This window comes from Lissotriton helveticus, chromosome 6 (assembly GCF_964261635.1).
Source record: "Lissotriton helveticus chromosome 6, aLisHel1.1, whole genome shotgun sequence".
NCBI lineage: Eukaryota > Metazoa > Chordata > Amphibia > Caudata > Salamandridae > Lissotriton > Lissotriton helveticus.
In genome coordinates this window covers 1,311,842,360-1,311,856,205 of record NC_136067.1, presented here as the reverse complement: position 1 = coordinate 1,311,856,205, position 13,846 = coordinate 1,311,842,360, and the positions used below count along the sequence as shown (strand labels likewise).

Sequence of the window (13,846 nt, the reverse complement as noted above, 5' to 3'; positions counted from 1 at the left end):
GGAACTGACAACCACTCGGGGGCTGCTGGGTCCTATTTATATTTGAGCTAATTGATTAATTGCACTCGAGCCGAACTTAATTGTGCAATCTTAATCGCTAAAGAGTCTCTAGTCGCCATACTTGTAGTTTTTAAACATTTCTAGGATTTGTGCTCCGGATATCGTGTCTCTGGCCCGGAAGTATTACCGGATGGCGCGTCACAATGGCCATGCCTGTAGTTTGTTGTTATTAGAAAAAACTACAGAAAACGGCTGATGTTTTGCAAGAGCCGAATATTTATTCACGATGGCTTTAGGTATCCTTGAGCATGCAGGATATAAATAAACATGCGTCTTATGTTTATCTAAACTCTACGGTGTAGGCAAGTTTCTTTTATTACGGCAGATTGCTGTCGATGGTTGTTAAGTATTGGGTCCTGGTTATTCACCTTTGTTATTATTGGTTTAACTTTCAGCTTCCATTCGGCACTCAGCTCCACCTATTTAGCCAGAGTGTACTGGGAACTATATACAGTGAAAAAACCTTGAGGATTGTTTTTCGCACCAAAACGCATATAAATGCCAACTACGTTCCTGACGCCTCACTTTCCTATTCATTAAATGCATCAAAGGGAAGGGGAGTGGCCGGACGGCAAAGGTGGATAAAACGGATGCGAAGCCACATCCTCTTCTAGTTCACTATTACCCAAACACAGGGACACAATATACAATTAATACAAAGAATGTGATGCTGGATAAAGAACACAATGCACTGGATACACTATAATGTCATCCTTCATTTTGGTGCACATGTTAGACAGATGTGGTTTCAATCCACCACGAATTCTAAATACTCTGTAATGCAGTCCATTATTCATTTCGGTACATAAGTTGAACAATTATGCTCTTAATCCACCATATGTACTGTCATGCACTCCGTCATCAATGTTTTTACACATATTGTACAGTTTTTGGTCCCCATACCTTAAATAAAATGTGGTGCCCACCTTTATAGACATTTATTGGACAGTTTTTTAAAGCTATGCAGTTATTCCGTTGTTCACTCAATGTACAATAGAGCAGGGGAGATTTTTATTTCCTTATATTGCTCGGATCTTATGCCATTTTATCTTTGTGCTCTATATGTTTTTAGTATTTGTGGTATCTCTAACAGCATCAATTTAACAGGGACTATCTGATTATTTTATCCCATTCTTCACGGTTGTTAAGCCCTTGATAATATGATTTAAATTTGGACATATAGAACTGTTCTCTCAGTTTGCGCTTTTTAGTAGCATCTCCACCTCTTACAGAGATCTTGATTTTCTCTAAAATGAACCATTTAAGTTCGTCTATTTTATGGTTCTCTGTAGTCCAATGTTCGACTAGGGGAGCATTTTTTCGCTGGAGCCTTATTGCTGATCGATGTTCAGTCAGCCTTAAGCGTATTTCTCGTCCTGTCTCTCCTATGTAACATTTGTTACAGGGGCAGAGAATCAGGTATACCACATTTGATGTTCGACAATTGACATGCTCGTTCATCCAGTGGGTGATACCGTTCACTTCCAGTTTATCGGTTTTTATGATGCCTTTGCAATGTGAGCATGACCCGCATGGCAAATTCCCCCTGATAGGAGCATCATTGAGAATGTTTCTCTGTCCATTCTTTTTGGGTTCTTTGTAAGTATGCACTAACTGGTTTCTGATAGTTCTATTGCGTCGAAAGGCATACGTGGGTTTTGCTAACGGTGTTACTCCTGTTTTATTTAGTATTCCCCAATTTTTGTTTATTAAGTTCTTGACTTTGTTGCTAAAGCCATTATAATCGGATACCATGATGATATTATCGCTATGTTGGCTGGTTCTCATAGTAGTCTCAAATAGGCTTTCTCGATTGTAATACTTGGCACGCTTGTAAGCTTGTTTTATCAAGCGTTTGGGGTAACCTCGCAGTGTCAGTTTTTCTTTTAAAGTCTCTGCATGTTTCTCATAGCTTTTTCTGTCACTGCAGTTACGTCTAATTCTTAAGAATTGACTAAAAGGTATTCCATCTTTTTGGCATTTTGGGTGATAACTTGTGTGGTGTAACAGGGTGTTCCTATCCGTGGGTTTTACAAATAGTTCCACATTTAATACTTGATCTTTCTCGTAAATTTTGATGTCCAAAAAATCCACAGCAGATTGGCTTTTGTTGAAAGTGAACTTTAAATTCGGATCCCCACAATTTATCCATTCAAGGAAATGGTCTAGATCCTCTTCGGTGCCATCCCATATGAAAAAAATGTCGTCTATGAATCTAGACCATCCCTTGACATTCTCAAAATAGGGGCACATTTCATTGTATATGTGCTTTGCCTCGAATCTCCCTACGTAAAGGCATGCCAGGCTGGGAGCACATGTGGCTCCCATACTGGTGCCCTTAATTTGACAATAATAGTCTTGCTTGAAAATAAAGATATTGTTCTTAAGGATAATCTCAATACATTCTAGGATAAAAGTGCTTTGAGCATTCAAGTCTCCCAGGTCATTTCTCAGTATATCATCCATAATTTTGACTGTGTCCTCCTGGGGGATATTAGTATACAATGCTTCAATATCCATGCATACTAGCCATTGGGTATCTTTATTAAATCTGAGACCTTCTACCTTAGAGATCATGTGGGTTGTATCTTTTATATAGGACGGCAATTCTGCCACTAATGGCTGAATGAAATGGTCCACATACTTGCTGAGGGGCTCAGTCAAGGATTCCATTCCCGACACTATGGGTCGCATGGGCGGGTCTTCCAAGTTTTTATGAACTTTTGGAAGTCCGTAAAGTGCTGGGACCTTTGGATTTTCTTTTATGAGGAAGCGGTATTCTTCCTCACAAATTACATTGTCCTCCTTGGCAAAGTCTACCACAGTTTTAACCTTTTTCTTCAGGTTTTCCCATTCTCTGACACTACTGGGTCTGTAATGCATTTCATTGTTTAGGAGTTTATACATTCTAGTCTCATAGTCTTCTGTACCAAGGATGACTATACTTCCCCCCTTGTCTCCAGATTTTATAGTGATATCATCACAGGATGACAGGGATTTTAATGCTTCCCTTTCTAGTTTGGGTAGGTTATTCTGCGTCCACACTTGTGTGTCCAGTAATTTCTCCAGGCCCGTGGTCACCACTTTTTCAAAAGTATCGACCTCTGGGCCCACCATGCTCGTGTTAGGTGTCCAGTGTGATGGTGGTTTAAGGCCTGATTTATTGATATTTACCCTATTTTCTTTCCCTTCGAAGAACTTCTTTAGCCTGATCTTCCTGAAAAGGTCCCTGACGTCCCTCTCTATATTGAATCTACTACCGGTGGTGCTTGGTGCAAAGCCAAGGCCTTTCTCTAAAACTTTAATTTCATGCACTGTAAGTACTTTATTTGAAAGATTTATAATAGGGGCTTTTTGAGTCAATGGTTCTATTGTATGCGTTACTGGGTATTCTAGATCTAGTCCCAGTCCTTGTGGCTGCGGGTCCGCATGTATGGTCTCCTCATGGTACCCCCTGTCTGTTGGTTGCCTTGACGTCCCCTCCCCCGTGCTCTGAAACCCCTCTGCTGGCGTCTCTGTTGCTGCCCTAAAAAAGCCGGTTGTTGCTCTCTATTGGTTCCCTGTGCTCCATCTCTTTCCTCTGTTCTATTTCTGGAGTCAAGATTTCTCTCACCATCTGATTCCGAGCTGTTATAAGAGGTATCAGAGAAAGTTACATTTTTCCTGAAGTATCTATTTCTGTTATAGTTGTATTGTTTGCCATTATATTCGGTGGGGGCCGGTTGGTCATAATAATCTTTTTGAGTATATGGGTATACTAGTTCATTTTTGTAGTTAGCTATATCTTTGCGTAACTTATTTGTTTTCTTGTTTATCATATACTCTTGATAGCCGCTGATATCTTCCTTAATCTCGTCTAATATTTTTTTCGCATCTTCCAATGCTGTACTTTCATTGAGTTGTTTCTCTAAGGTTTCTATCTCCTCTCTTTCTATAATAATAATGGCCTGAGCGGTCTCTATTATGAGCAACATCCAGTCGCGACTACATCTGTTCGCGATTAGGGTCCAACTTTCCTTGAACTTCTCGTTAGTCACGAACAGCCCTGGTTCGTTTCTAATTTGAAGTCCAACGGGGATAATCCCCTTCCTACAGTATTGAATAATGAACTCAGAATGTAATTCAGTACGTATCATCTTTTTCTTTAGGTTCCACAGTTTATTCCATTTTTCATCATCCTTTTTGGATAATGTTAGGGAATTGATGGTTTTTGAGGAATCTCCTATTAGTTGTTTAAATTGATCCTCTGTGAACCCAAAGGTACGTAAAGTGTCCATTTTTGTTAAGCGCCCACTCTCCAGCTACAAGAGCTGTTGAACAATTCTCAAAAAAAGAGAGTTTCCCAGGGACCAGAAAGGACTGGGTTAACAATTCGTATTCAAAGAAAAGATTCCTTTCTGTGTATTTATTTCAAAGGGTGACCATGAGGCCTATCCATGTCAATTAGCTGTTTTATTCATTTGCAATTGACGAAGGCAAAAAGTCAAAATTTAAGCTCCACACTAGGATGATTATACTTTTTACTCAAAGTTTATTTTCATAAAAGGGCATATTTAGGAATTCATTTTAAATACACATTCAATTTTACACTGTGGTGCTCTGGTACAGGTATATATACACTAACTAACAATTCCGTGTTACGGTTTCTATCACAGAATCACCACTTTAAGATATGCACTCAATATTTAAAATACACCAATACAGTAAATCAATAAAAAACATTTTTTTTCACATTAAAAGCAGTCCAAAAGTCGACGCGTTTCGGTGCGTTTGTTATGCTTGATGCACCTTCATCAGGACAAAATAAATTAAAAGCAGGTATACTTCTTCTTTCTGAAAAAGTAAATAGAATGCATATAGTTAGTGCGGGATCCCTGTTTTGAGTTTATCCTAGTAGTGGGCTTTTACTTCAAGATTATTTTAATCTATTCTTACTTAAGATTAGAAGAAAAGACGTCCTTCAAGTAATGTTTTGGACGTTTTATTCTTGATTTATCTGGTAGCACGTTCGTAGTCAATTCACGGCCCTCAGAGATCTGGAATCATAATTGCATTTTAGTTCCTATCACCATTTTATGTACTTTAATAAGGCTTGCGATAATCGCCGTATTGCACTTACTTATATAATTGATTTGTTGCACATTATCAATGGTGCACTATAGATGGTGTCATATCCCAGTGGCGTCTTTCAGTATGACCTCCAGTTAATATTATCGTGACAATACCCTTAAGATGAAGCAAAATCATATAATTAGGATGATGTGCTGTATTTGTGGGATATTAATCTCCAAAAACACATTTTCATACATACCAATAGTATAGGGCTTGTCAGGTTTAACCGCTTTTTCTCATTTGTTTGGCGATCCTGACATCTATTTAAGATGTTGTCATAGGTCTTGTTGGCCAGGAAACATACAAGCTCTTCTCTTTACTTTCTGAGCTGTCTGTGAGGCATAAAGAAGTACACCAGAAGTGTTAAAATCGTTCTAAAGTGCATTGTGTCACTTTTGGGAACTGAGAAGGGGACTTAGACTATTCAGGCAAAAAGGTTTACTTTAAAGCCATATGGAATCGTGTTGCCATTTATTACGCAATCCACATGCAATGTGACCATTTTTCAATATAGGTCGCCATATTGTGACTCGAGGTCTGTTTGGGATATTTAAATCACCCTAACTCTACTTCACGTAGTCGACAAAATCAGCGAGTTCTCACCCGTGTTTTTTTTGGCGATTTCTTCGTGTCACTCGTATTGTTGGCCTGGAAGCATCCACACTCTCCTCTTTCACTTTCAGAGCTGTTTGTGAGGCATAAAAGAGTGCGTCAGGAGTTTTCTAATTAAAGAGTTATTCAGTACATGATGTCACCTATAGAATCTCAGAAGGGGGCATAAATTGTTCTGGCAAGCAGGTTAACATTAGAATCAACCGGAAACATATTTGCCATTAGTTAAGTACTGGGCGTGGAAATGTGACCGATTTAGCTCTGAGTCACCATATCATGTGTAAAAGTTACTCCCTTGCCTTGTGTTAAGCATGAAATTTACCCGCTTTTTTCACTGAGTCACCATAATGTGACTAGAGGTTACTCCTCTACCTGGTTGGGATATTAGAATTACCCTAACTCCGCTTTGCTTTGTAAACAGAGATTAGCGCGTGCTCACCCGTGGTTTTCTGTTGCTTCCTTCGTGTGGCTTGCTTCCGCTGCACTGGAACTGACAACCACTCGGGGGCTGCTGGGTCCTATTTATATTTGAGCTAATTGATTAATTGCACTCGAGCCGAACTTAATTGTGCAATCTTAATCGCTAAAGCGTCTCTAGTCGCCATACTTGTAGTTTTTAAACATTTCTAGGATTTGTGCTCCGGATATCGTGTCTCTGGCCCGGAAGTATTACCGGATGGCGCGTCACAATGGCCATGCCTGTAGTTTGTTGTTATTAGAAAAAACTACAGAAAACGGCTGATGTTTTGCAAGAGCCGAATATTTATTCACGATGGCTTTAGGTATCCTTGAGCATGCAGGATATAAATAAACATGCGTCTTATGTTTATCTAAACTCTACGGTGTAGGCAAGTTTCTTTTATTACGGCAGATTGCTGTCGATGGTTGTTAAGTATTGGGTCCTGGTTATTCACCTTTGTTATTATTGGTTTAACTTTCAGCTTCCATTCGGCACTCAGCTCCACCTATTTAGCCAGATTGTACTGGGAACTATATACAGTGAAAAAACCTTGAGGATTGTTTTTCGCACCAAAACGCATATAAATGCCAACTACGTTCCTGACGCCTCACTTTCCTATTCATTAAATGCATCAAAGGGAAGGGGAGTGGCCGGACGGCAAAGGTGGATAAAACGGATGCGAAGCCACATCCTCTTCTAGTTCACTATTACCCAAACACAGGGACACAATATACAATTAATACAAAGAATGTGATGCTGGATAAAGAACACAATGCACTGGATACACTATAATGTCATCCTTCATTTTGGTGCACATGTTAGACAGATGTGGTTTCAATCCACCACGAATTCTAAATACTCTGTAATGCAGTCCATTATTCATTTCGGTACATAAGTTGAACAATTATGCTCTTAATCCACCATATGTACTGTCATGCACTCCGTCATCAATGTTTTTACACATATTGTACAGTTTTTGGTCCCCATACCTTAAATAAAATGTGGTGCCCACCTTTATAGACATTTATTGGACAGTTTTTTAAAGCTATGCAGTTATTCCGTTGTTCACTCAATGTACAATAGAGCAGGGGAGATTTTTATTTCCTTATATTGCTCGGATCTTATGCCATTTTATCTTTGTGCTCTTTCTGGTCCCTGGGAAACTCTCTTTTTTTGAGAATTGTTCAACAGCTCTTGTAGCTGGAGAGTGGGCGCTTAACAAAAATGGACACTTTACGTACCTTTGGGTTCACAGAGGATCAATTTAAACAACTAATAGGAGATTCCTCAAAAACCATCAATTCCCTAACATTATCCAAAAAGGATGATGAAAAATGGAATAAACTGTGGAACCTAAAGAAAAAGATGATACGTACTGAATTACATTCTGAGTTCATTATTCAATACTGTAGGAAGGGGATTATCCCCGTTGGACTTCAAATTAGAAACGAACCAGGGCTGTTCGTGACTAACGAGAAGTTCAAGGAAAGTTGGACCCTAATCGCGAACAGATGTAGTCGCGACTGGATGTTGCTCATAATAGAGACCGCTCAGGCCATTATTATTATAGAAAGAGAGGAGATAGAAACCTTAGAGAAACAACTCAATGAAAGTACAGCATTGGAAGATGCGAAAAAAATATTAGACGAGATTAAGGAAGATATCAGCGGCTATCAAGAGTATATGATAAACAAGAAAACAAATAAGTTACGCAAAGATATAGCTAACTACAAAAATGAACTAGTATACCCATATACTCAAAAAGATTATTATGACCAACCAGCCCCCACCGAATATAATGGCAAACAATACAACTATAACAGAAATAGATACTTCAGGAAAAATGTAACTTTCTCTGATACCTCTTATAACAGCTCGGAATCAGATGGTGAGAGAAATCTTGACTCCAGAAATAGAACAGAGGAAAGAGATGGAGCACAGGGAACCAATAGAGAGCAACAACCGGCTTTTTTAGGGCAGCAACAGAGACACCAGCAGAGGGGTTTCAGAGCACGGGGGAGGGGACGTCAAGGCAACCAACAGACAGGGGGTACCATGAGGAGACCATACATGCGGACCCGCAGCCACAAGGACTGGGACTAGATCTAGAATACCCAGTAACGCATACAATAGAACCATTGACTCAAAAAGCCCCTATTATAAATCTTTCAAATAAAGTACTTACAGTGCATGAAATTAAAGTTTTAGAGAAAGGCCTTGGCTTTGCACCAAGCACCACCGGTAGTAGATTCAATATAGAGAGGGACGTCAGGGACCTTTTCAGGAAGATCAGGCTAAAGAAGTTCTTCGAAGGGAAAGAAAATAGGGTAAATATCAATAAATCAGGCCTTAAACCACCATCACACTGGACACCTAACACGAGCATGGTGGGCCCAGAGGTCGATACTTTTGAAAAAGTGGTGACCACGGGCCTGGAGAAATTACTGGACACACAAGTGTGGACGCAGAATAACCTACCCAAACTAGAAAGGGAAGCATTAAAATCCCTGTCATCCTGTGATGATATTACTATAAAATCTGGAGACAAGGGGGGAAGTATAGTCATCCTTGGTACAGAAGACTATGAGACTAGAATGTATAAACTCCTAAACAATGAAATGCATTACAGACCCAGTAGTGTCAGAGAATGGGAAAACCTGAAGAAAAAGGTTAAAACTGTGGTAGACTTTGCCAAGGAGGACAATGTAATTTGTGAGGAAGAATACCGCTTCCTCATAAATGAAAATCCAAAGGTCCCAGCACTTTACGGACTTCCAAAAGTTCATAAAAACTTGGAAGACCCGCCCATGCGACCCATAGTGTCGGGAATGGAATCCTTGACTGAGCCCCTCAGCAAGTATGTGGACCATTTCATTCAGCCATTAGTGGCAGAATTGCCGTCCTATATAAAAGATACAACCCACATGATCTCTAAGGTAGAAGGTCTCAGATTTAATAAAGATACCCAATGGCTAGTATGCATGGATATTGAAGCATTGTATACTAATATCCCCCAGGAGGACACAGTCAAAATTATGGATGATATACTGAGAAATGACCTGGGAGACTTGAATGCTCAAAGCCCTTTTATCCTAGAATGTATTGAGATTATCCTTAAGAACAATATCTTTATTTTCAAGCAAGACTATTATTGTCAAATTAAGGGCACCAGTATGGGAGCCACATGTGCTCCCAGCCTGGCATGCCTTTACGTAGGGAGATTCGAGGCAAAGCACATATACAATGAAATGTGCCCCTATTTTGAGAATGTCAAGGGATGGTCTAGATTCATAGACGACATTTTTTTCATATGGGATGGCACCGAAGAGGATCTAGACCATTTCCTTGAATGGATAAATTGTGGGGATCCGAATTTAAAGTTCACTTTCAACAAAAGCCAATCTGCTGTGGATTTTTTGGACATCAAAATTTACGAGAAAGATCAAGTATTAAATGTGGAACTATTTGTAAAACCCACGGATAGGAACACCCTGTTACACCACACAAGTTATCACCCAAAATGCCAAAAAGATGGAATACCTTTTAGTCAATTCTTAAGAATTAGACGTAACTGCAGTGACAGAAAAAGCTATGAGAAACATGCAGAGACTTTAAAAGAAAAACTGACACTGCGAGGTTACCCCAAACGCTTGATAAAACAAGCTTACAAGCGTGCCAAGTATTACAATCGAGAAAGCCTATTTGAGACTACTATGAGAACCAGCCAACATAGCGATAATATCATCATGGTATCCGATTATAATGGCTTTAGCAACAAAGTCAAGAACTTAATAAACAAAAATTGGGGAATACTAAATAAAACAGGAGTAACACCGTTAGCAAAACCCACGTATGCCTTTCGACGCAATAGAACTATCAGAAACCAGTTAGTGCATACTTACAAAGAACCCAAAAAGAATGGACAGAGAAACATTCTCAATGATGCTCCTATCAGGGGGAATTTGCCATGCGGGTCATGCTCACATTGCAAAGGCATCATAAAAACCGATAAACTGGAAGTGAACGGTATCACCCACTGGATGAACGAGCATGTCAATTGTCGAACATCAAATGTGGTATACCTGATTCTCTGCCCCTGTAACAAATGTTACATAGGAGAGACAGGACGAGAAATACGCTTAAGGCTGACTGAACATCGATCAGCAATAAGGCTCCAGCGAAAAAATGCTCCCCTAGTCGAACATTGGACTACAGAGAACCATAAAATAGACGAACTTAAATGGTTCATTTTAGAGAAAATCAAGATCTCTGTAAGAGGTGGAGATGCTACTAAAAAGCGCAAACTGAGAGAACAGTTCTATATGTCCAAATTTAAATCATATTATCAAGGGCTTAACAACAGTGAAGAATGGGATACAATAATCAGATAGTCCCTGTTAAATTGATGCTGTTAGAGATACCACAAATACTAAAAACATATAGAGCACAAAGATAAAATGGCATAAGATCCGAGCAATATAAGGAAATAAAAATCTCCCCTGCTCTATTGTACATTGAGTGAACAACGGAATAACTGCATAGCTTTAAAAAACTGTCCAATAAATGTCTATAAAGGTGGGCACCACATTTTATTTAAGGTATGGGGACCAAAAACTGTACAATATGTGTAAAAACATTGATGACGGAGTGCATGACAGTACATATGGTGGATTAAGAGCATAATTGTTCAACTTATGTACCGAAATGAATAATGGACTGCATTACAGAGTATTTAGAATTCGTGGTGGATTGAAACCACATCTGTCTAACATGTGCACCAAAATGAAGGATGACATTATAGTGTATCCAGTGCATTGTGTTCTTTATCCAGCATCACATTCTTTGTATTAATTGTATATTGTGTCCCTGTGTTTGGGTAATAGTGAACTAGAAGAGGATGTGGCTTCGCATCCGTTTTATCCACCTTTGCCGTCCGGCCACTCCCCTTCCCTTTGATGCATTTAATGAATAGGAAAGTGAGGCGTCAGGAACGTAGTTGGCATTTATATGCGTTTTGGTGCGAAAAACAATCCTCAAGGTTTTTTCACTGTATATAGTTCCCAGTACACTCTGGCTAAATAGGTGGAGCTGAGTGCCGAATGGAAGCTGAAAGTTAAACCAATAATAACAAAGGTGAATAACCAGGACCCAATACTTAACAACCATCGACAGCAATCTGCCGTAATAAAAGAAACTTGCCTACACCATAGAGTTTAGATAAACATAAGACGCATGTTTATTTATATCCTGCATGCTCAAGGATACCTAAAGCCATCGTGAATAAATATTCGGCTCTTGCAAAACATCAGCCGTTTTCTGTAGTTTTTTCTAATAACAACAAACTACAGGCATGGCCATTGTGACGCGCCATCCGGTAATACTTCCGGGCCAGAGACACGATATCCGGAGCACAAATCCTAGAAATGTTTAAAAACTACAAGTATGGCGACTAGAGACGCTTTAGCGATTAAGATTGCACAATTAAGTTCGGCTCGAGTGCAATTAATCAATTAGCTCAAATATAAATAGGACCCAGCAGCCCCCGAGTGGTTGTCAGTTCCAGTGCAGCGGAAGCAAGCCACACGAAGGAAGCAACAGAAAACCACGGGTGAGCACGCGCTAATCTCTGTTTACAAAGCAAAGCGGAGTTAGGGTAATTCTAATATCCCAACCAGGTAGAGGAGTAACCTCTAGTCACATTATGGTGACTCAGTGAAAAAAGCGGGTAAATTTCATGCTTAACACAAGGCAAGGGAGTAACTTTTACACATGATATGGTGACTCAGAGCTAAATCGGTCACATTTCCACGCCCAGTACTTAACTAATGGCAAATATGTTTCCGGTTGATTCTAATGTTAACCTGCTTGCCAGAACAATTTATGCCCCCTTCTGAGATTCTATAGGTGACATCATGTACTGAATAACTCTTTAATTAGAAAACTCCTGACGCACTCTTTTATGCCTCACAAACAGCTCTGAAAGTGAAAGAGGAGAGTGTGGATGCTTCCAGGCCAACAATACGAGTGACACGAAGAAATCGCCAAAAAAAACACGGGTGAGAACTCGCTGATTTTGTCGACTACGTGAAGTAGAGTTAGGGTGATTTAAATATCCCAAACAGACCTCGAGTCACAATATGGCGACCTATATTGAAAAATGGTCACATTGCATGTGGATTGCGTAATAAATGGCAACACGATTCCATATGGCTTTAAAGTAAACCTTTTTGCCTGAATAGTCTAAGTCCCCTTCTCAGTTCCCAAAAGTGACACAATGCACTTTAGAACGATTTTAACACTTCTGGTGTACTTCTTTATGCCTCACAGACAGCTCAGAAAGTAAAGAGAAGAGCTTGTATGTTTCCTGGCCAACAAGACCTATGACAACATCTTAAATAGATGTCAGGATCGCCAAACAAATGAGAAAAAGCGGTTAAACCTGACAAGCCCTATACTATTGGTATGTATGAAAATGTGTTTTTGGAGATTAATATCCCACAAATACAGCACATCATCCTAATTATATGATTTTGCTTCATCTTAAGGGTATTGTCACGATAATATTAACTGGAGGTCATACTGAAAGACGCCACTGGGATATGACACCATCTATAGTGCACCATTGATAATGTGCAACAAATCAATTATATAAGTAAGTGCAATACGGCGATTATCGCAAGCCTTATTAAAGTACATAAAATGGTGATAGGAACTAAAATGCAATTATGATTCCAGATCTCTGAGGGCCGTGAATTGACTACGAACGTGCTACCAGATAAATCAAGAATAAAACGTCCAAAACATTACTTGAAGGACGTCTTTTCTTCTAATCTTAAGTAAGAATAGATTAAAATAATCTTGAAGTAAAAGCCCACTACTAGGATAAACTCAAAACAGGGATCCCGCACTAACTATATGCATTCTATTTACTTTTTCAGAAAGAAGAAGTATACCTGCTTTTAATTTATTTTGTCCTGATGAAGGTGCATCAAGCATAACAAACGCACCGAAACGCGTCGACTTTTGGACTGCTTTTAATGTGAAAAAAAATGTTTTTTATTGATTTACTGTATTGGTGTATTTTAAATATTGAGTGCATATCTTAAAGTGGTGATTCTGTGATAGAAACCGTAACACGGAATTGTTAGTTAGTGTATATATACCTGTACCAGAGCACCACAGTGTAAAATTGAATGTGTATTTAAAATGAATTCCTAAATATGCCCTTTTATGAAAATAAACTTTGAGTAAAAAGTATAATCATCCTAGTGTGGAGCTTAAATTTTGACTTTTTGCCTTCGTCAATTGCAAATGAATAAAACAGCTAATTGACATGGATAGGCCTCATGGTCACCCTTTGAAATAAATACACAGAAAGGAATCTTTTCTTTGAATACGAATTGTTAACCCAGTCCTTTCTGGTCCCTGGGAAACTCTCTTTTTTTGAGAAAAGAGCAGTTCTGTAAACTACACTCATACATAATTTCTCAGGCCAATGAAATGAACACAAAATCGAAAACAAATAAGCATAGTAGCAACGCTACTGAGAAGGAGAGCAGTGCACCTGAAATGCACAGAAGATTTTGAAATATAATTTACCTA

General features: G+C 39.1%; 2 long non-coding RNA genes across 2 annotated transcripts; one reads left to right on the top strand and one right to left on the bottom strand.

Moving 5' to 3' along the window:
- Positions 1–5,184: 5,184 nt before the first annotated feature.
- LOC144761721 (uncharacterized) lies at positions 5,185–6,270 on the bottom strand. Its single transcript, XR_013595868.1, has 4 exons — positions 6,224–6,270; positions 5,776–5,857; positions 5,372–5,504; positions 5,185–5,286 (listed from the first exon to the last, which is right to left on the bottom strand). It is a non-coding gene; the product is annotated as an uncharacterized LOC144761721 (long non-coding RNA).
- Positions 6,271–11,805: 5,535 nt separating this feature from the next.
- Positions 11,806–12,891, top strand: LOC144761720 (uncharacterized). Its single transcript, XR_013595867.1, has 4 exons — positions 11,806–11,852; positions 12,219–12,300; positions 12,572–12,704; positions 12,790–12,891. It is a non-coding gene; the product is annotated as an uncharacterized LOC144761720 (long non-coding RNA).
- Positions 12,892–13,846: the final 955 nt, after the last annotated feature.